Source organism: Odocoileus virginianus, unplaced genomic scaffold (assembly GCF_023699985.2).
Source record: "Odocoileus virginianus isolate 20LAN1187 ecotype Illinois unplaced genomic scaffold, Ovbor_1.2 Unplaced_Scaffold_1, whole genome shotgun sequence".
NCBI classification, from domain to species: Eukaryota; Metazoa; Chordata; class Mammalia; order Artiodactyla; family Cervidae; genus Odocoileus; species Odocoileus virginianus.
Genome location: NW_027224263.1, coordinates 10951093 through 10974105, shown reverse-complemented (window position 1 = coordinate 10974105; position 23013 = coordinate 10951093). Strand labels below are relative to the sequence as shown.

The 23013-nt window shown below is 40.0% G+C and overlaps 1 non-coding gene across 1 annotated transcript; it reads left to right on the top strand.

Moving 5' to 3' along the window:
* The first annotated feature begins 3578 nt into the window (after positions 1–3578).
* On the top strand, positions 3579–3651 carry TRNAG-UCC (transfer RNA glycine (anticodon UCC)). Its single transcript has one exon. It is a non-coding gene; the product is annotated as a tRNA-Gly (tRNA).
* Positions 3652–23013: the final 19362 nt, after the last annotated feature.

Genomic DNA, 23013 nt, shown 5'->3' with positions numbered 1-23013 from the left:
GGACCAGATGCCATGATCTTAGTTTTCTGAATGTTAAGCTTTAAGCCAACTTTTTCACTCTCCTCTTTCACTTTCATCAAGAGGCTCTTTAGTTCTTCCTCACTTTCTGCCATAAGGGTGGTGTCATCTGCATATCTGAGGTGATTGATATTTCTCCCAGCAATCTTGATTCCAGCTTGTGCTTCCTCCAGCCCAGCATTTCTCATGATGTACTCTGCATATAAGTTAAATAAGCAGGGTGACAATATATAGCCTTGATGTACTCCTTTCCCGATTTGGAACCAGTCTGTTGTTCCATGTCCAGTTCTAACTGTTGCTTCCTGATCTGCATACAGATTTCTCAGGAGGCAGGTCAGGTGGTCTGGTATTCCCATCTCTTTCAGAATTTTCCACAGTTTGTGGTGATCCACACAGTCAAAGGCTTTGGCATAGTCAATAAAGCAGAAATAGATGTTTTTCTGGAACTCTCTTGCTTTTTTGATGATCCAGCGGATGTTGGCAATTTGATCTCTGGTTCCTCTGCCTTTTCTAAAACCAGCTTGAACATCTGGAAGTTCACGGTTCACATATTGCTGAAGCCTGGCTTGGAGAATTTTGAGCATTACTTTACTTAGCATGTGAGATGAGTGCAATTGTGCGGTAGTTTGAGCATTCTTTGGCATTGCCTTTCTTTGGGATTGGAATAAAAACTGACCTTTTCCAGTCCTGTGGCCACTGCTGAGTTTTCCAAATTTGCTGGCATATTGAGTGCAGCACTTTCACAGCATCATCTTTCAGGATTTGAAATAGCTCAACTGGAATTCCATCACATCCACTAGCTTTGTTCATAGTGATGCTTTCTAAGGCCCATTTGACTTCACATTCCAGGATGTCTGGCTCTAGGTGAGTGATCACACCATTGTGATTATCTGGGTCGTGAAGATCTTTTTTGTACAGTTCTTCTGTGTATTCTTGCCACCTTTTCTTAATATCTTCTGCTTCTGCTAGGTCCATACCATTTCTGCCCTTTATTGAGCCCATTTTTGCATGAAATGTTCCCTTTGGTATCTCTAATTTTCTTGAAGAGATCTCTAGTCTTCCCCATTCTGTTGTTTTCCTCTATTTCTTTGCATTGATCACTGAGGAAGGCTTTCTTTTTTATCTCTCCTGGCTCTTCTTTGGAACTCTGCATTCAAATGGGAATATCTTTCCTTTTCTCCTTTGCTTTTGGCTTCTCTTCTTTCACAGCTATTTGTAAGGCCTTCTCAGACAACCATTTTGCCTTTTTGCATTTCTTTTCCATGGGGATGGTCTTGATCCCTGTCTCCTGTACAATGTCACAAACCTCCATCCATAGTTCATCAGGCTCTCTGTCTATCAGATCTAGTCCCTTAAATCTATTTCTCACTTCCACTGTATATTCATAAGGGATTTGATTTAGGTCATACCTGAATGGTCTAGTGGTTTTCCCTACTTTCTTCAGTTTAAGTCTGAATTTGACAATAAGGAGTTCATGATCTGAGCCATGATCTGAGCCACAGTCAGCTCCCAGTCTTGTTTTTGCTGACTGTATAGAGCTTCTCCATCTTTGGCTGCAAAGAATATAATCAGTCTGATTTCGGTATTGACCATCTGGTGATGTGTCATGTGTAGAGAGTCTTCTCTTGTGTTGTTGGAAGAGGGTGTTTGCTATGACCAGTGCATTCTCTTGGCAAAACTCTATTAGCCTTTGCCCTGCTTCATTCCATACTACACTCTCGTAATAGGCTTCCCCAGTGGTTCAGTGGTAAAAGAATTTGTCTGCAGTGCAGGGAGACAATAGGAGATGTGGGTCTGACGTTGGGTCTGGAAACCCTGGGTTGGGAAGATCCCCTGGAGGAGGGCATGGCACCCCACTCCAACAGAGAAGCCTGGTAGGCTACAGTCCATAAGGTCGCAAAGAGTCAGACATGACAAGCAACTGAGCACACATGCACGCACACTCTCATAATAAAGGGAAATTGTAGAGGCAATCCTACAGCTTCCAGCAGAGCATTTTACTGGGTGATTTCCACATTTGTTAAGTATCTTTGATTTCATCACAAATTTACCTATCCTAATGTTTAATTTAATGTTAGTCCTATCCTAATTGAACTTGAGATTCAAGTATTAGAAATGCCATTGAGCCTTTTGACCTAGATGTTCCACTTCTATGAATCAGTGCCAAATAAAAACTCTCTCATGTGAACTGAGATACCTGCATAACATACGCATTGTATCAATGTTAATAATAGCCAAGTATTAGAAACTATCTAAATATCCATCCATAATGGACTACTTTATCCTCAATCCCTAGATCAGTGCTTCAGTTCAGTTCAGTCGCTCAGTCGTGTCCGACTCTTTGCGACCCCATGAATCGCAGCACGCCAGGCCTCCCTGTCCATCACCAACTCCCAGAGTTTACTCAAACTCATGTCCATTGAGTCGGTGATGCCATCCAGATCAGTGCTTAGGTGCTCAAAAAATATTTGTTGAGTGAATGAATGAATACATGGACATAACATGATTTATTCATACTAAGGAATTCTCTACAGCTATTTTTTTAAATGAGATGTATATGTATATATACACACACACACACACACATATATATATATATATATGTATATGTATATAGCATGCATGTTAAGTTGCTTCAGTTGTGCCCGACTCTTTACAACCCTAAGGAGCCCACTAGGCTCCTCTGTCCATGGGATTCTCCAGGCAAGAATACTGGAATGGGTTGCCATGCCCTCCTCCAGGGGATCTTCCTGACTGAGGGACTGAACCGGCGTTTCTTACGTCTCAAGCATTGCAGACAGGTTCTTCACCACTAGCGTCACCTGGGAAGCCCCATATATGTATGTGCATGCATGCTAAGTCACTTCAATCATGTCAGACTCTTTGTGACCCTATGGACTGCAGCTTGCCAGGCTCCTCTGTCCATGGGATTCTCCAGGCAAGAATACTGGAGTGGGTTGCCATGCCCTCCTCCAGGGGAATCTTCCCGACTCAGGGATTGAACCATGTCTCTCTTATGTCTCCTGCATTGGCAGGTGGGTTCTTTACCACTAGTGCCACCTTGGAAGCCCATATATGCATGTACTTACATGGAAAAACTTCAAAAGCAAGTTGCAGAACAATTCTAACTGTGAAAAAAAATTATATTTGTGTATGTATCTCTTTACCCCTATACATGAGACAGTGGGGGCCTCATGGTGGGGTCCTGGGAGTGGAGAGCAAGAGGAATTTAACATTTTATCACCTAAATGCTGCAGATTCTCAAATTTATATTTCTAGCTTCAACCACCAGACTTATATGTCCAATTCATCATCCCTATGTGGATATCTAATAGACACCTCAAATTAAGAATGCCCAAAGCCTAAGCCTAACTCCTATTCTTTCTCCACAAATCTACTTATTCTATAATTTCCTGTATCTCAGTGCATATGACAGTTCTTTTCTAGCTGCTCAAGCCAAAAACCTTAGAGTCATCCATCTCTTATTTCTTGCACAGCCTTCATCTAATCTAACAGTGAGTCCTGTTGACTCTGCCTTCAAAATACATTCAAGAGGGACTTCCCTGGCAGTCCAGTGGTTAGGACTCTGCACTTCCACTGCAGGGGGCATGGGTTCGATCCCTGGTCAGGGAACTAAGATCCTGCATGCCATAGTGGTATGGCTGAACAAACAAACACAAAAATACCTTCGAGATCCAAACACTTCTCACCATCTCTACCGATACCACACCCTAGTCTCAGCTACCAGCATCTCTTGCCTAGATTATCTCAGAGGCCTCTCGACTGACACCCCATCCCCCACCCCCGCTTTCCACTGTGCCCGGCTACAATCTATTTGTAAAATACCAGCCAATCTTTCTAATCAGTCCTTATGCCCTGCCCAGTTTGTACTTTGAGTGACCTGCAAGATCCAATGTATTAGTACTTTCTTGCCATGCAACAAATTACCTCCAAATTTAGCAGCTTAAAAGAACACACATTTATAATGTCACAGTTTCTGTGGATCAGAAATCTGAGCATGGCTCAGCTGGGTCACCTGGATGAGGATTTCTCACTAGGCTATGATCAGGGCATTGGTTGAGGTCTCACTCATCTCAAGGTTCAACTGGTGGGTTAAGATCTCCAGCTAAGGTGGCTCAGTGGTTGTTGGCAGGATCTGGATCCTCACAAGTTGCTTGGCTGAAGGCCTCAGTTCCTCACTGGCAGTTGGCCATAGGCTACCTTCAGCTGTTGTCCACATGGGCTTCTCCATAGGGCATTTAGAACATGGCACCTGGCTTCATCAAAGTGAGCTACTGAGAGAACGAGAGACTACCAGAAAGTGGAAGCTTCAGCCTTTAAGAACCTAATCTTGGAAGTGACACCCCTTCAGTTTTGCCATCTTCTATGCATTAGATTGGACATGACTGAGCGACTGAACTGAACTGAACTGAATTCATTAGATCCAGTCCCCAGCCAGGGGGAGGGTTAGGGTTACGCAAGGGTTTTTGCACCAGGAGGTGGGGGCCATCGCGGACCATGTCAGAAGCTGCCTGTCACAGACTACTACATATCCTTTCCCGTAACTCTCTGATCTCATCTCCTATTGACTCTCCCTCTTGTACTCTGTGCTGGAGCCACACAGGCATCCTTATGGTTTCTTGAAATGGCAGGCATTGCCCATCATCAGAACACTTGCTGTTCCCTCTCCCTGGAAGGCTCCTCACCACATAGCTTCATTGCTTTATTCCCTCACCTACTTTGGGTCGTGCCCAATGTCAGCTTCTATTAGGTCTTCCTTGACCTCTCTCCCTCCTAACTAAATTACCCTTCTTTACTTTTCTCCAAAGGGCATGTCACCATTTTATGTGCTGTATATGTATTTATGTAGTTATTCTGTTTAGCATCTGTCTTTCACACTAAAATTTAAGTTCCATGCATGCATGCTGTCACTTCAGTCATGTCCGAGTCTTTGTGACTCCATGGACTATAGCCCGCCAGGCTCCTCTGTCCATGGGATTCTGCAGGCAAGAATACTGAAGGGTTGTATTCAGGATGGGGTTGTCATGCCCTTCTCCAGGGGAATCTTTCCAGCCTGGAGAGGGAATCCACGTCTCCTGCAACTTCTGCATTGCAGGCAGATTCTTGACCCACTGAGCCACCTGGGAAGATCCAGGCTCTGTGAGGGCAGGACATTTTGTCTGCTTTGTTCACTATTCTGTCTTCAATGCTTAGGGCTGTGCTGTCCAATAGAAATAAGATGCAATTACATACGTAATTTTAAAGTAGCCACATTAAACTTCAGTAAAAAGAAAGTGGTGAAATCTATTAAGAGTGTATTTTCTTTGACCCAATATATCCAAAATGCTGTCATTTCAACATGAAATCAATATATAGGCAGACCTCGTTTTATTGCACTTTGCAGATACTGCGTTTTTAAGTCAATTGGCAGTTTGCATTAAAGGAATACGCTGTTGTTATTTTTCCAACATTTGTTCACTTCATGTCTCTGTGTCACGCTTGGGTAATTCTCACAATATTTCAAATTTTTTCTATTTGTTATGATGATCTGTAATCAGTATCTTTGATGTTACTGTTGCAAAAACATTACAACCTGCTCTGGGCTCAGATGATGGTTGGTATCTTTTGACTATAAATTACTTTTTAATTAAAGTGTGTACATTGTTTTAGACATAATGTTATGGCACACTATATATAAACAGCAGTATGGTATAAACATGACTTTTTTGCCCACACCAAGTGACATGTGGGATCTTAGCTCTCCCGCTAGGGATCGAACCCATCCATGTCCTTTGCATTGGGAGCATGGAGTCTTAACCACTGGACCACCGGGGAAGTCCCTAAACTTGACTTTTATATGCATTGGAAAACCAGAAAACTCAAGTGATATTTGCTTTATTGCAGTGGTCTGGAACAAAACCCACAATATCTCTAAGGCATGCCTGTAAAAATTGTTACTGAGATTTTTGTTTTTACTTTGTTTTATAGTAAGTCTTCAAAATCTAGGCTTTACCTTACATTGTTCAGATACTAAGTTTTCATCAGAAATCCATGACCTGTATTTAGATTCATAGCACTAGTTGAAAGAGTAGATTCACACATCCAAGTTGTTTAAAAGTTTTCCAGTAACTGTATCATATATTTAGTTTTATATATTTAAATATACATTAAGTAAAATTATAAATTCAGTTCTTCACTTGCACAAGCTTCATTCCATGTGTGGCTAGTGACTACTACATTGGACAAAACTGGCTTAGAACAGTGCCCAGTACATCAGGGTCACTCAATAATTAATTAAAATATGCAAATTTATTGTGTGAGGCTTTTCCAAAGAGAAGATATTCATGGTTAGTTAGATGAGACAAATAAAGCAAAATGAAAACAATCATGATGCCATGCCCACTTCTTTGTATTGAGGCATTTGTAGCAAGCACACTGTAATTGTGGAGAGCTGTAGAAACTCCAAAGCACATTTATAACCATTAGCTCTTGCAGTCCTCAACACAGTCTTGAGCGGTATATAGAGCCAAGACTGTTTTTCCCATTTTACAGATGAAGAAACTGAGAAAACTAAGTCCTATGTTATTTGGCAGAGCAAGAAAGAGAACCCGGGTCTTCTAGTTCTTTGCAGTACACCAGATAGTGTCAGGTAACCAGAATGGCCTTGAGAGGAACTCCATCTTACTTCATCTCATTATGGATCCATCATCCATGAATTTGTAGTGATGGTGTGTGATTGGATACAATAATACATGCAATATAGGGGTATCTGAAAATGTTAAGAGCCCTATTACAAGTATGAGACATTCTAAATTATATAAACGTTATTGTGTGTACACTGACAGCCTATTGCACCACTTGGAATAATAGGAGGTTTCTTATTCCTCGGTCAAAGCCACAAACCTCACCCTCTTTGTTACTTTTTCTGAATCCACCTCCTTCAAAGAGTGTAATAAAAATCTTCTACCCATAAATTGTTTGTGAATTTAAGGATAACCTTTTCCCCTACTGGAGGCTAATGATATGTCTCTGAAAATGCAAATGTAGGGGTCTTGAGTATTTCAAAGGTTGTAGAAAGTACTAGGTGTTACTTTGTACTGTAAATGCATGTTTCTGAATGGGAAACTCGTGAGAGACTGAATGGTCCAGGCTAGGGCAGGAAGATGAGGGTTTGACGCTGGGCAAGATGAGTGGAAACCATCTCTGGTACAGAGTTGAAAAGAGCAAAGGACGACTTTCAGAGGCCTTTAGGAGCAGATAGATTGTATCATAAAACTGCAGGGACTAGGATCAGAGCAGGGACAAGGATAGGGAAGGCAGACACTTGGAGCTGGAGCAGATTTTAGAAATCACCTAGTGACTAGATTCTAGTTCAAACTGCTTCTCTGTATAGGAGGCAAGACGGGGTTAAATTCAGACACAGGAAAAGAAACCACTTAGGAGAAGGGGCCACGTTACAGGCCAGAGAAAGCACCTGGCTTGACACCTAGTAGGAGTACAGTCAACATTTATCGAACAGAGACTTTGCTGGTGGTCCAATGGCCAAGACTCTGTACTCCTAATTCAGGGGGCTGGGTTTGATCCCTGGTCAGGGAACTAGATCCTGCATGCTGCAACTAAGACTCCAGCACAGCCAAATAAATAAATAAATACATTTTTTTTAAGTTTACTGAACAAAAAGAACCTTACTTCTGCTGATGCCAAAAATGGCTCTTCATGGTAATAAATGCAACCAAGCCTGGAGGGCACACTAAGGGGAGAGGAGAAGAGTGAACTTTTACTGAGCTCCTACCATATTCCAGGCATCATGATGATCACTGTGATCTGATCACCCTGGAGAATTCACAGGAACACAACAACCCAAATGGTCAGGGCCGGTGAGAGGGTCTATAATCAACATGAACAGAATAGCATAGTGGGTATGCAGTAGGGCACAAGAGTCTAATCGAACTAGTTCAACTTCTGGTTTTCTACTCTCTAGCAAAGTAAGCATAAGCAGCTCCCTTTCCCCCATCGGAAAAAATGGGAATAACAATTAGTATTTGACTTTCATGTTTATGGAAATTTAATGAAAGAAAGTGTCTGGCACACAGTAAGCCGTCAAATAAACACTGGTTGTCTGTGGCAGAAGTTATGTTTCCCAAAGATGCTAGAGCGTGATCTCCCATCCCATGTGCTCTTTTATATATATATATTATATATATATATATATATATAATATATATATATATATAGCTTATTTATTTTTTTATTTTTGTCTGTGCTGGGTCTTCATTGTTGCCCCAGGGTGTTCTCTAGTTGTGGTGTGAGGGCTTCTCATTGCGGTGGCTTCTCTTGTTGTGGAGCACAGGCTCTAGGGTGTGAGGGCTTCAGTAGTTGTGGCACATGGCTCAGTAGTTGCAGCTCCTGGGCTCTAGAGCACAGGCTCAATAGTTGTGGCCCACAGGCTTAGCTGCTCCAAGGCATGTGGGATTCCTGGACCAGGGATCAAACCCATGTCCCCTGCATTGGCAGGCAGATTCTTTACCACTGAGCCACCAGGGAAGCCCCAACATGCTCTTTTTACAACAGGACTTTGATGCTTTGGCCTCAAGGTGAGACCAGCTACATAATTTTATGGGCTCAGTGTGAACTGCAAATGCAGGGTCCCTTACTTGAAATGTATTCAAAATTTTACTTTTACACTTACAATGACAGGAGAACATTAAACCAAGCATGGGGTCCTTCTGAGGGTGGGGCCCTGTGAGACTGTCTGAATAGTACACCCATGAGGCCACAGGTCTGTGTTGCCTCTCCCAGAATTCCAGTGGGCTTGTGACCATGGCAGAATGACACAATGTGACTTCGGAGGAGAGATCATAAAAAGTGATACACTGTCTATCTGGTTCTTTGTTGATACCCTTTTGGAGCCCTGAGCTGACTTTATAAGCAATCTATCTGTCTCCAGGATACCATGCATGGAGGAAGCCTAGAATGACCCCTGTGGAGAGGTCACCTGGAGAGACCCTGAGGCTACATGAAGTGAAAAGAATGCCTGAGCAATCTCCTTCTACTATGGTGCCCCTGCAATTCCAGCTTCAATCACCATGGGGGACCACAATCACATGTGAAATTCAGCAAGAACCATCCAGCTGAGCCCTTCCTGAAATTCTTGACCCACGAAAACCATGAACAATAATAAAATAAGTGTTGTTTTTCTAAGTTACTAAGTTTTGGGGTGATGTGTTATGTAGCTATGGATAACTGGAACACTATCATTAAAACAAGGAATTAAAACAGCCAGTAACAGGAGCAGAAGTGATATAGCAGAATGAAAGGAACTGTGTCTGAATGTGTGAAACTTCTTTGGCTCCTGTCTCAATCAAACTAGCTTTAAGAGAATTTTGAGACAATAGGAAATATTTGAATCTGGACTGGGTATTAAATTATATTAAGGAATAATTGTTCATCTTGTTAGATATGACCTTAGCATGATGACTATGTTAAAAACAGTCTTCAGAGATTTGAGATGCATACTGAAGTATTTACAAATGAAATGACATGACCTGGGATTTACTTTAAAATGTTTCTGAAAGTGCCAAGATCATTCAATGGAGGAAAATGTAGTTTCTTAAGCAAATGGTGCTGGGACAATCAGATTTCCACATACATAAGAATAAATTTGGAACCTTTTTTCACTCCATAGATGAAAATTAACTCAAAATAGATCAATAATCTAGTTATAAGCAGTAAATCTGTAAAACTACTAGAAAAAAACATAGACATATATCTTTATGACCTTGAATTTGGTGATGGACTCTTGATTTGACACCAAAACCAAAAGCACCAGAAGAAGAAGATAGATAACTTGGACTTTATCAAAATTAAAAATGTTTGTGCATCAAAGTACATTATCAAGAAGGTGAAGAGTGGGAAAAAATATTTGAAAAATCATATGTCTTTTAAAATTTAGTATCCAGTATAAAGAAATCTCACAACTCAACAAGAAAGAGACAAAAACTCAATCAAAAAATGGGCAAAAGACTTGAACAAACATTCCTCCAAAAACATACAAATGGCCAAGTAATACATGAAAGGATGCTCAACATCATTGGTCATTGAAGATATGCAAATTAAAACCACAATGAGATACCACTTCCCATCCACTAGGATGACTATAATGAAAATAATAATATTAAAGAAAAAATAATAATAATAAAAAAGAGACTGAGCTGCTGAATCTACTAGCCCTGCACTTCAAACTTCTGGTAGTTCAAGACCATATGTATTCTCATTGGTTAAGTAACCTTTTTAGAAATTGGGGTATAGTTTCTTTACAATGTTGTGTTAGTTTCTGCTGTACAATGAAGTGAATCAGCCATATATATACATATATCCCCTCCCTCTTGGACCTCCCTCTCACCTTTGATTCTACCCCTCTAGGTCATCAGAACAGTATGAAAAGGCAAAAAGATAGGACACTGAAAGATGAACTCCCCAGGTCGGTAGGTGCCCAATATGCTACTGGAGAAGAGTGGAGAAATAACTCCAGAAAGAATGAAGAGACAGAGCCAAAGCAAAAACAGCACCCAGTTGTGGATGTGACTGGTGATGGAAGCAAGGTCCGATGCTGTAAAGAGCAATATTGCATAGGAACCTGAAATGTAAGGTCCATAAATCAAGGCAAATTGGAAATTGTCAAACAGGAGACGACAAGAATGAATGTCAACATTCTAGGAATCAGCGAACTAAAATGGACTGGAATGGCTGAATTTAACTCAGATGACCATTATATCTACTACTGTGGGCAAGAATCCCTTGGAAGAAATGGAGTAGCCATGATAGTCAACAAAAGAGTCTGGAATGCAGTACTTGGATGCAATCTCAAAAATGACAGAATGATCTCTGTTCATTTTCAAGGCAAACCATTCAATATCACAGTAATCCAAGTCTATGCCCCAACTAGTAATGCTGAAGAAGTTGAAGTTGAATGGTTCTATGAAGACCTACAAGACCTTCTAGAACTAACACCCAAAAAAGATATCCTTTTCATTATAGGGGACTGGAATGCAAAAGTAGGAAGTCAAGAAACACCTGGAGTAACAGGCAAATTTGGCCTTGGAGTACAGAATGAAGCAGGACAAAGGCTAAGAGTTTTGCCAAGAGAACACACTGGTCATAGCAAATACCCTCTTCCAATAACACAAGAGAAGACTCTACACATGGACATTACCAGATGGTCAACACCGAAATCAGATTGATTATATTCTTTGCAGCCAAAAATGGAGAAGCTCTATACAGTCAGCAAAAATAAGACCAGAAGCTGACTGTGGCTCAGATCATGAACTCCTTATTGCCAAATTCAGACTTAAATTGAAGAAAGTAGGGAAAACCACTAACCATTCAGGTATGACCTAAATCAAATCCCTTATGATTATACAGTGGAAGTGAGAAATAGATTCAAGGGATTAGATCTGATAGAGTGCCTGATGAACTATGGATGGAGGTTCGTGACATTGTACAGGAGACAGGGATCAAGACCATTCCCAAGAAAAAGAAATACAAAAAAGCAAATGGCTGTCTGAGGAGGCCTTACAAATAGCTGTGAAACAAGAGAGAAGTGAAAAGCAAAGGAGAAAAGGAAAGATATTCCCATTTGAATGCAGAGTTCCAAAGAATAGCAAGCAAAGATAAGAAAGCCTTCCTCAGTGATCAGTGCAAAGAAACAGAGGAAAACAATAGAATGGGAAAGAATGGGAAAGACTAGAGATCTCTTTAAGAAAATTAGAGATACCAAGGGAACATTTCATGCAAAGATGGGCTCAATAAAGGACAGAAATGGTATGGACCTAGCAGAAGCAGAAGATATTAAGAAGAGGTGGCAAGAATACACAGAAGAACTATACAAAAAAGATCTTCATGACCCAGATAATCACAATGGTGTGATCACTCACCTAGAACCAGACATCCTGGAATGTGAAGTCAAGTGGGCCTTAGGAAGCATCACTACAAACAAAGCTAGTGGAGGTGATGGAATTCCAGTTGAGCTATTTCAAATCCTAAAAGATGATGCTGTGAAAGTTCTGCACTCAATATGCCAGCAAATGTGGAAAACTCACCAGTGGCCACAGGACTGGAAAATGTCAGTTTTCATTCCAACCCCAAAGAAAGGCAATGACAAAAATGCTCAAACTACTGCACAATTGCACTCATCTCACATGCTAATAAAGTAATGCTCAAAATTCTCCAAGCCAGGCTTCAATAGTATGTGAACTGTGAACTTCCAGATGTTCAAGCTGGTTTTAGAAAAGGCAGAAGAACCAGAGATCAAATTGCCAACATCCGTTGGATTATCAAAAAAGCAAGAGAGTTCCAGAAAAACATCTGTTTCTGCTTTATTGACTATGCCAAAGCCTTTGATTGTGTGGATCACACAAACTGTGGAAAATTCTTCAAGAGATGGGAATACCAGACCACCTGACCTGAGAAATCTGTATGCAGATCAAGAAGCAACAGTTAGAACTGGACATGGAACAACAGACTGGTTCCAAATCAGGAAAGGAGTACGTCAAGGCTGTGTATTCTCACCCTGCTTATTTAACTTATATGCAGAGTACATCATGAGAAACACTGGGCTGGATGAAGCACAAGCTGGAATCAAAATTTCCAGGAGAAATATCAGTAACCTCAGATATGCAGATGACATCACCCTTATGGCAGAAAGTGAAGAAGAACTAAAGAGCCTCTTGATGAAAGTGAAAGAGGAGAGTGAAAAAGTTGGCTTAAAACTCAACATTCAGAAAACTAAGATCATGGCATCTGGTCCCATCAGTTCATGGCAAATAGATGGGGAAACAGTGGAAACAGTGACAGATTTTATTTTGGGGGGCTCCAAAATCACTGTAGCCATGAAATTAAAAGATGCTTACTCCTTGGAAGAAAAGTTATGACCAACCTAGACAGAATATTAAAAAGCAGAGACATTACTTTGCCAACAAAGGTCCTTAGTCAAGGGTATGGTTTTTCCAGTGGTCATGTATGATGTGAGAGTTGGATTATAAAGAAAGCTGAGCACTGAAAAATTGATGCTTTTGAACTGTGGTGCTGGAGAAGACTCTTGAGAGTCCCTTGGACAGCAAGGAGATATCCAACCAGTCCATCCTAAAGGAAATCAGTCCTGAATATTCATTGGAAGGACTGATGCTGAAGCTGAAACTCCAATACTTTGGCCACCTGATGCGAAGAGCTGACTCATTTGAAAAGACCCTGATGCTGGGAAAGATTGAAGGCAGGAGGAGAAGGGGATGACAGAGTATGAGATGGTTGGATGGCATCACTGACTCAATGGACATGAGTTTGAGTAAACTCTGGGAGTTGGTGATGAACAGGGAGGCCTGGCGTGCTGCAGTCCATGGGGTCGCAAAGAGTCGGACATGACTGCGCGACTGAACTGAACTGAGGTCATCAGAGATCACCAAGCTGAGTTCCCTGTGCTATACAGCAGATTCCCACTAGCTATCTATTGTACACGTGGTAGTGCATATATGTAAATCTCATAAATAAATAGAAGGAAGGGAGAGAGAAAGAGGCGGGGGGAGAAGAAAAAGCAACCATTGGCCAGGATGTGCAGAAATTGGAATACTCATACATTGCTTGTGGGAATATAAAATGGTGCAGCTGCCATAGAAAAACATTTTGGCGATTCTTTGGAAAGTTAAACATCGAATTACCATATGATCAAGCAATTTGTTTCCTAGGTATTGATATATATCCAAGAGAAATGAAAGCATATGTCCATACAGAAACTTTACATGAATGTTTATAGCAGCATTATTCATAATAGCCAAAAGGTGGAAACAGCCCAAATGTTCATCAGTAGATGAATGGGTAAGGAAATTTTGGCCTAGCATATAATGAAATATCTTCATCCATAAAAAGAAGTACTGATAAATGTTATAATTTGGATGAACCTTGAAAACATTATGCTAAGTGAAATAAGCCAGACACAAAAAGTCAAATATTATATGATTCTATTTACATGAAATACCCAGAAAAGGCAAATCCATAGAGACAGAAAGCAAATTAATGGGTGCCAGGGATTGGCGGAGGGGGAAATGGGGAGTAATTGCTTAATGGACGTAGAGTGTTCTTCTAGGATGATAAATAAGTTCTGAAACTAACAGAGAGATCGTAGTTGCACAGCATTTTGACTGCACTAAATGTCACTGAATTGTACATTTTAAAGTTATTAACTATAGAATATTATTCCAGTTTTAAAAAGAAGGAAATCCTGTCATGTAATCCACATGGATGAACCTTGAGGACATTATGCTAAGTGAAATAAGCCAGTCACAAAAGGACAAATACTGTATGATTCCACTTACATGAGATACCTAGAGCGGTCAAAATTGCAGGAACAGAAATAGAATGGTGGTTGCCAGAGCCTGGGGAGAGGAGGAAATGGGGAGTTGTTCAATGGGTATACAGTTTCAGTTTTAGTAGAAGAAAAAGTTCTAGAAGTCTGTTAAACAGCAGTGTGATTGTAGTTTACACTACTGATAAACACATTTAAAAATTATGAAGAGAGTAGATTTTTAAAAATAATTTTATTTATTTTTGGCTGTGCTGAATCTTTGTTGCTGCACAGGCTTTTCTCTAGTTGCAGAGAGCAGGGGCTACTCTCTAGTTGTGGTGTGCAGGCTTCTTATTGCAGTGGCTTCTCTTGTTGCAGAGCATGGGCTCTAGGGTGTGCGGGCTTCAGTAGTTGCAGTTCCTGGTCTCTAGAGCACAGGCTCAATATTTGTGGCACATGGGCTTAGCTGCTCTGAGGCATGTCGGATCTTCCTGGATCAGGGATCTAACCCGTGTCTCCTGCATCGGCAGGCAGGTTCCTATTCACTGAGCCACCAGGGAAGCCCAAGAGTAAATTTTATATTATGTGTTTTATCACAAATAATTTTTAAATAAAAAACTGGTTAGCTGTATGTTATTCAAATTTAACCTTAAAAAGTACTACAGCAAAAAAAAAAAAAAATGGAGGCGTGGTGGTAGATGAAACTAGTTTAGCAAAAAACTGATAATTGTTGAAGTGGGTTAAGGGTATCTGAAGATTCATTACACTGGTCTCTCTTCTTTTGTGTATGTTGTATATAAAATTTTCCATAATGAAAAGTCAAGAGAGAAATGGTGCTTGTAAAACTATATAATACATATTGTCCGGATTCAGGAATTTCTCTAAAGTTACTCTAAAAGTCTAGAGTAAATCATGCCCTGACAAACTGCCTATGTCTACTGATTTGGCATGGATCAGGTGGCAAAAAAATAGACTACCAAGAAAAACAGAAAGTGTTTGGAACGCTGATGCCTAAGGGAACACACTCATATAATTGTTCTTATGTGATAATCTGCCTTTTAAAATGGCGTGCTATGCCCAACAGCTACTAAAAGCCCATAAAAGATCACCAAGAGAAGGAAAACATGACAGTCTGAGAATTAATGCATAGGCAGCATTTATCAATTAAACATCTTACTAAAATGTATTGTCCTCATCCGTGACTACAGTTTCTGTGACACTCAGAATTATGTGTTAAACAAATGTACTGCCAGGGCTGCCATACTAAATATTGAACAATTCTAGAGAACTCCAACCACATCCTAGGCTATGTGAGTGGCACCCCCTAGGGACGTGGATGGACAACTTGTTCAGTCCCATGCAAGTGGTCCGATGCTGTATTAACTCATTCTCCTCACTCCCCAGGGATATTTTGGTTGGGAAAAAAGTTATAAACAAATAAACAAAATAAACAAAACCCAGAGTCTTGGAGTGCTTCAAATGAAGTCTTTTTTAAAAATCTGTTATATTTCTTTAATTCATATAAGTGCTACTTTGTGGTTTTTAAAAAATATTTTATTTATTACTTAGTTTGGCTGTGTCAGATCTTCATAGCTACTCACAGATGTCTCACCATCTGTGTGAGACACAGGTGTGGGATCTTAGTTCCTGGACCAGGGATTGAACCTGCGTCCCCTGCATTGGAAGGCCATCCTTAACCACTGGACCACACGGGAAGTCTCTCAAATGGAGTCTTAATCTAACAAAAACAAAGTTAGAATTTCTAATTACAAGTGAATAATGTCCATCTATAGATGAATGTATAAAGAAGATGTGGTACATATGTATGGAACACTACTCAGCCATAAAAAGGAATGAAATAATGCCATTTGCAGTGACATGGATGGACCTAGAGATTGTCATACTAAGTGAAGTAAGTCAGAAAGAGATAGACAACGTATATCACTTATATGTGAAATCTAAAGAATGATACAAATGAACTTATTTACAAAACAGGAACAGACTCACAGACATAGAAAACAAACTATGGTTACCAAAGGGGAAAGGTATAGGGGAGGGATAAACTGGGAGTTTGGGATTGACAAGTATACACTGCACTGTGTACTTAGTCGCTCAGTCATGTACACCTCTTTGCAGTCCCATGGCTCCTCTGTCCATGGGGATTCTCCAGGCAAGAATACTGGAGTGGGTTGCCATGCCCTCCTCCAGGGGATCTTCCCAACCCAGAGACTGAACCCAGGTCTCCTACATTGCAGGTGGATTCTTTACCAACTGAGCCACCAGGGAAGCCCTACACACTACTATATTTAAAATAAATAACCAACCGGGATGGGGAATACATGTAAATCCATGGCTAATTCATTTCAATGTATGACAAAAACCACTGCAATGTTGTAAAGTAATTAGCCTCCAACTAATAAAAATAAATGGAAAAAAAATAACCAACAAGGACCTACTGTATAGCACAGGGAACTCTGCTCAATATTCTGTAATAACCTAAATGGGAAAAGAATTTGAAAAAGAATAGATATATGTATTGTTGTTGTTCAGTCACTAAGTCATGTCCGAGTCTTTGCAACACCATGGACTGCAGCACACCAGGCCTCTCTTTCCCTCACTATCTCCTGGAGTTTGCCCAGGTTCATGACTATGAATACTGCCTTCTCGTGGTGAAGGGGCTTGTGTAACTCAGTGAAGCTATGGGCAAGTTAGACCTCTTACCTGAGAGAAGTTAGACCTCTCTCCTGATCCAGAGACTTGTATAATACATCCAAGTGTCTACTCAACCAACCCTACCTGAATTTAGTAGAGGTGTGTTAAAATTAATCTGCCCCAAATAAACCTTCTCATCTCGCCCTACAATTGTTCCAGAGGCTTACACATCTCAGTGAATGGCAACTCTGTGTTTCCAGTTGTTCAGGCCCAAAACCTTGGAGCCAACCCTACATTTGTCTCACACCCTACATCTAGTCCATCAGCATATTCTGCTGTCTCTACCTTCTCTGTATAAGATCATTTCTCACCATCTCTGCTGCCAATACTCTGGTCCAAAGGGCCATCCTCTCTTACTTAGGTGCTCCTTGGGTCTTCTTGCTCGCAGTTACCACTCCTTCAGTTTGTTCACAGCATGAGAGCCAGTACAGTGCTGTTCAAAGGAAAGTCAGACCACAGCAGTCTGCTCAAGACTCCACTGACCCCTCATTTCTTTTTTTTTTCCCCATTTATTTTTATTAGTTGGAGGCTAATTACTTTACAATATTGTAAATGTATGGTTTTTGCCATACATTGACATGAATCAGCCATGGATTTACATGTGTTCCCCATCCTGAACCCCCCTCCCACCTCCCTCCCCATCCCATCCCTCTGGGTCATCCAGTGCACCAGCCCCGAGCATTTGTCTCATGCATCCAACCTGGACTGGCGATCTGTTTCACACTTGATAATATACATGTTTCGATGCTGTTCTCTCAGATCATCCCACCCTCGCCTTCTCCCATAGAGTCCAAAAGTCTGTTCTATACATCTGTGTCTCTTTTTCTGTCTTGCATATAGGGTTATCGTTACCATCTTTCTAAATTCCATATATATGCGTTAGTATACTGTATTGGTGTTTATCTTTCTGGCTTACTTCACTCTGTATGATGGCCTCCAGTTTCATCCATCTAATTAGAACTGATTCAAATGAATTCTTTTTAATGGCTGAGTAATATTCCATTGTGTATATGTACCACAGCTTTCTTATCCATTTGTCTGCTGATGGGCATCTAGGTTGCTTCCATGTCCTGGCTATTATAAACAGTGCTGCAATGAACATTGGGGTACACGTGTCTCTTTCAGTTCTGGTTTCCTCGGTGTGTATGCCCAGGAGTGGAATTGCTGGGTCATATGACAGTTCTATTTCCAGTTTTTTAAGGAATCTCCACACTGTTCTCCATAGTGGCTGTACTAGTTTGCATTCCCACCAACAGTGTAAGAGGGTCCCCTTTTCTCCACACCCTCTCCAGCATTTATTGTTTGTAGACTTTTGGATAGCAGCCATTCTGACTGGCGTGTAATGGTACCTCATTGTGGTTCTGACCTCTCATTTCACTCAGTGAAAGCCAAAATCCTGAGAGGGGTTTATGCCCTCCAGGGACCATTCTGCCCTTCTCACTATCCTCATGTGGGAACTTCCGGTTTGGCTTTCCTGCTGTTTCTCAAACAAGCCAGGCAGGCTCCAGCCTCCAGTCATTTGCCCTTGCTGTCCCTTCTGTCTGGAATGCTGTTACCTCAGACATCTTGGAGGCTCCCTCTCTGCCCACTTTCAACCATTGCTCAAATGCCACCTTCTCAGTGAGACCTTCCCTAAACAACCTATCTAAGCTTGCAACCCAGCTCTGCCCTCAGACTCCCTATTTTTTCTCTTCCCTGTTCTATTTTCTTCCCAAAGCACCCTATTACCTATATATTTTCTTTAGTGTTGATCTTTTCCCAGCTCTGTGTTAGAAGAATTTTCGTCCTTTTTTTCTTTTTTTTTTAATCGCTTATATTCACAGCACCTAGAACAGTGCTTGGCACATAGCAGGTGCTCAATAAATATTTGTCAAATGACTGAATAATGTCAAACTCCTATTCAGCACAATTGTTTATAATATGAAAAAAGTATGTGATCAGAAGACACAGAAGTATTGTTCTCATTCTTAAGTATTGCTTTTTATACCACATTTTATAATAAAACTTGAAAACACAAGATATCTGAGCTTAATATATTTTGTTCTTTTATACATATATTTTTACAAGTCTTTGTGGAATTTGTTTCAATTTTGCTTCTGTTTTATGTTTTGTGTTTTTTGGCCTGAGGCATGTGGGATCTTAGCTCTCCAACCAGAGATCAAACCTGCACCCCTGCATTGGAAGGCAAAGTTTTAACCAGTGGGCCACCAGGGAAGTCCCTGTATTTTGTTCTTAATGAAATAAAAATAATTTAATCTTCTAAATGTGTTATCGTAAGTATTTTGGTGTCTTATAAAATGTATAAAGCCTATGAATCAAATTGTAATCATTTCTTAGGGCAATTAATCTCCCAGTAAAATGCTTTTGTTGTTTGATTTTCTACTTTAATTCAAATGAGCATTATCTTGAGCTCTTGGTGAAGTTCCAGTCACACATGATAATTTTAATTTTGGTCAAATACACTCGGGAAATGCTGCTTAGTCTATTATCTTGTGTGAAACTACTCCATCTCCTTGGTCCTTTACCAGATTTTCTGGACTGCTACCAGCTGGGTGACTTCAATGGTCTCTTGTTCTTCTGTTTTGCAAGTCAGCCTGAATCTCTCATCAAGTGCTTGCTGTAGCATTTGCTTTTCTGCTAGTATTAATAGTTAGAGAGCAATTTTTCCCTCTTAGAAAATTTATTTTTTTGTATCTAAGACTTAATGGCTATTGACTTTAGTTTCATATTTCTCATGAAATGGCTGGAAATGTCTAAAGGGTCTATATACACTGGACTTCTTGTTCTCCCCACATGAAAAGTTTTCAAGATTTTATTTTTCTGCAATTATGACTGTTAGTCCATTTGAAACTTTGGGTCTGGTGTCAGCCTAAATGTTAAATTCTTTCTTCATGTCCTCTTTGCAAAAGCTAAAAATTTGAACAAATATAATATATACATATAATTATGTATATATCATATTTGTGCATGTATTTATATTTTTGTTCATTATAACAAGTTTTTAATAATCTGTTAATTAGTATCATGAATAATTAAAATATAGTCCATACACACACACACACATACACATGGGCTTCCCTGATGGCTCAGTGTTTAAAGGATCTGCCTCCATGCAGGAGACACAGGAGACCCTTGTATATGTGTGAATATGTATATATATATATATATATATATATATACAAAGTCCGTGTATATACTTCCCATGCATATTTTTCTACTTTTGCTGTATATATGTATTTTATTCATAAACAGTATGTAGTATCTCCCCCTCTTTCATGGCCCATCTTCTAAAGTAAATAAGCTTCTTCCTTTTTTCTTAGCTACTTGCCACCTAGACTCTCATCTCTGCATGACACAATCTTCTCATCTGAAAGTAATCACCATATTCAAAAACTTTTCCTCAGTCCTGATTACCTGACTCCACAGTGTTCCTCATCCCCTCCCTCTTAAATCTCTTCCCTGACGGCCTGGAGTCTGTGACATGATGAAAAGGTGGAACTCAGGGCAAATATCCTGCTTTGGCACTTCCTATTTGCAGGCTAGTTTTCTTCCCAATCTCTGGCTTCACGAATCCTAAGTGCATTTTTAGCTGGACGTTCTGCTGTTTCGTAAGGTGAACATGTCTGAAATATACAGCTCCTTATCTTCCACACAACCTGTTTCCCTAGCTTCTCTCTTTCTGTCAATGACAGCATCACCAGACATAAAACCTGAGTCATCTCTGACTCCTTTCTTGACTTCACACCCACACTCTGTCAATCACCCAGCCTTGTTGATTCTTTTTTTTAATATTTGAATTTATGAAATCTTTCAAACACATAGAATGGAGCATAGAATAAACACGTATTTAACCACTGCTCAGTCCAGTTCAGTTCAGTCGCTCAGTCGTGTCCGACTCTTTACGACCCCATGGACTGCAGCATGCCAGGCCTCCCTATCCATCACCAACTCCCAGAGTTTACCCAAACTCATGTCCATTGAGTCGGTGATGCCATCCAACCATCTCATCCTCTGTTGTCCCCTTTTCCTCCCACCTTCAATCCCTCCCAGCATCAGGGTCTTTTCAAATGAGTCAGCTCTTCCCATCAAGTGGCCAGAGTATTGGAGTTTCAGCTTCAGCATCAGTCCTTCCAATGAATATTCAGGACTGATTTCCTTTAGGATGGACTGGCTGAATCTCCTTGCAGTCCAAGGGACTCTCAAGAGTCTTCTCCAACACCACAGTTCAAAAGCATCAATTCTTCGGTGCTCAGCTTTCTTTACAGTTCAACTCTAATCCATATATGACTACTGGAAAAGCCATAGCTTTGACTATATGGATATTTTTTGGCAAAGTAATGTCTCTGTTGTTTTAATATGTTGTCTAGGTTGGTCATAACTTTTCTTCCAAGGAGTAAGCGTCTTTTAATTTCATGGCTGCAGTCAACATCTGCAGTGATTTTGGAGCCCATGACATATATTAATATTTTTCCATATGGGCTTCAGAGGTTTTCTTTTTAAAGTTTTTTCTAGTTTTATTGAGATATAATTGACATATATCTCTGTATAAGTTTAATGTGTACAGCATAATGACTTGATGCATACTTATATTGTGGAATAATTACCACAATAAGTTATCATCTCATATAGTTACAAATGTAACTCATATAGTTACAAATCTTTTTCAGAATTTTTCAAGAAATAAGATATTATTAATATATTTCAGATCTACTTTATACCTCTCTCCTCAATCCTATTCCTCACTCCCTTACAAGTAACCACTACGTAAATTCCAGGTATAACTTCCCATTCAAGGCTTTATATTTTTACTACATATGCATTGGGGTTGCAAAGAGTTGGACATGACTGAGTGACTGAGCATACCCCTATGCATTTTTCCATTAATAATATATGGTATTTTGTGTATTTTAAAATTTTTACATATATAGTGTATTGTACATACAACTTGGCTTTGTAATTCAACATAATGATTTTGAGTGTTATCCATATTAATACAGTTATACCTAGTTCATTCCTTTGAACTGCTATACCCTATTCCAGTGTATGAATATACTACAATTTATTTACCCATTTTCCTTTTGACTTGTAGGTTATTTCCAATTTTTCAGCATCAAGAATGAAACTGGATGAGCATTCTTATACACGTTTCCTTGGGTACCTATGTAAAGTTTCTCTGGAGTCTGTATAGCCAAGACTGTCCTCACCTTTCCCTTAAACTAGCAAATTGTCCTTCCAAGTAGTGGTACAGTATTGCACAAGCTATTTATGAAAATTTCCTTTTCTCTTCATTCTCATTACTATTTGGAATTTTCAGACTTTCTCCCAAAAGCATTAACGTTCTGTTTTCATATTTGTGTTCAGTCGCTGGGTCATGTCCGACTCTTTACAACCCCATGAACTATAGCCCACCAGGCTCCTCTGTCCATGGAATTTTCCAGGCAAGAAAACTGGAGTGGGTTGTCCTTTCCTCCTTTAGGGGATCTTGCCCACCCAGGGATCAAACCTGTGTCTCTTGTGTATCCTGCATTGGCAAGTTGATTCTTTACCTTTGGTGCCACCTGGTTTTCATATTTGAGTGTTTCATTAGCCTGGGATTTAATTTTGTGAATGGTGTGTGGTAGTGATATTGTAAATCTCTTTCAGTCTGGACAGCCAATTGTTCTAGTATCATTTAGTAAACAGTCCATCCTCTCTGTTCTTATATTTCAATTCACTTCTGTCATATACCAGTTTTCCATATATGAATGAGTCTTTTCTGGTTTCTCTGTTCCAATCCATTGAACATCTTATCTATCCTTCTGCCAATAGCACAATGTCTTCATTGTTATGTCTTTATAATGTCATCAAATCTCATAAGGGAAATACTCTCATATTTTTCTTCAAAATGTGCTGGTTATTGGCACTTTTACATATGAATTAGAGAATCAACCTATAAAATTTCACATAAACAC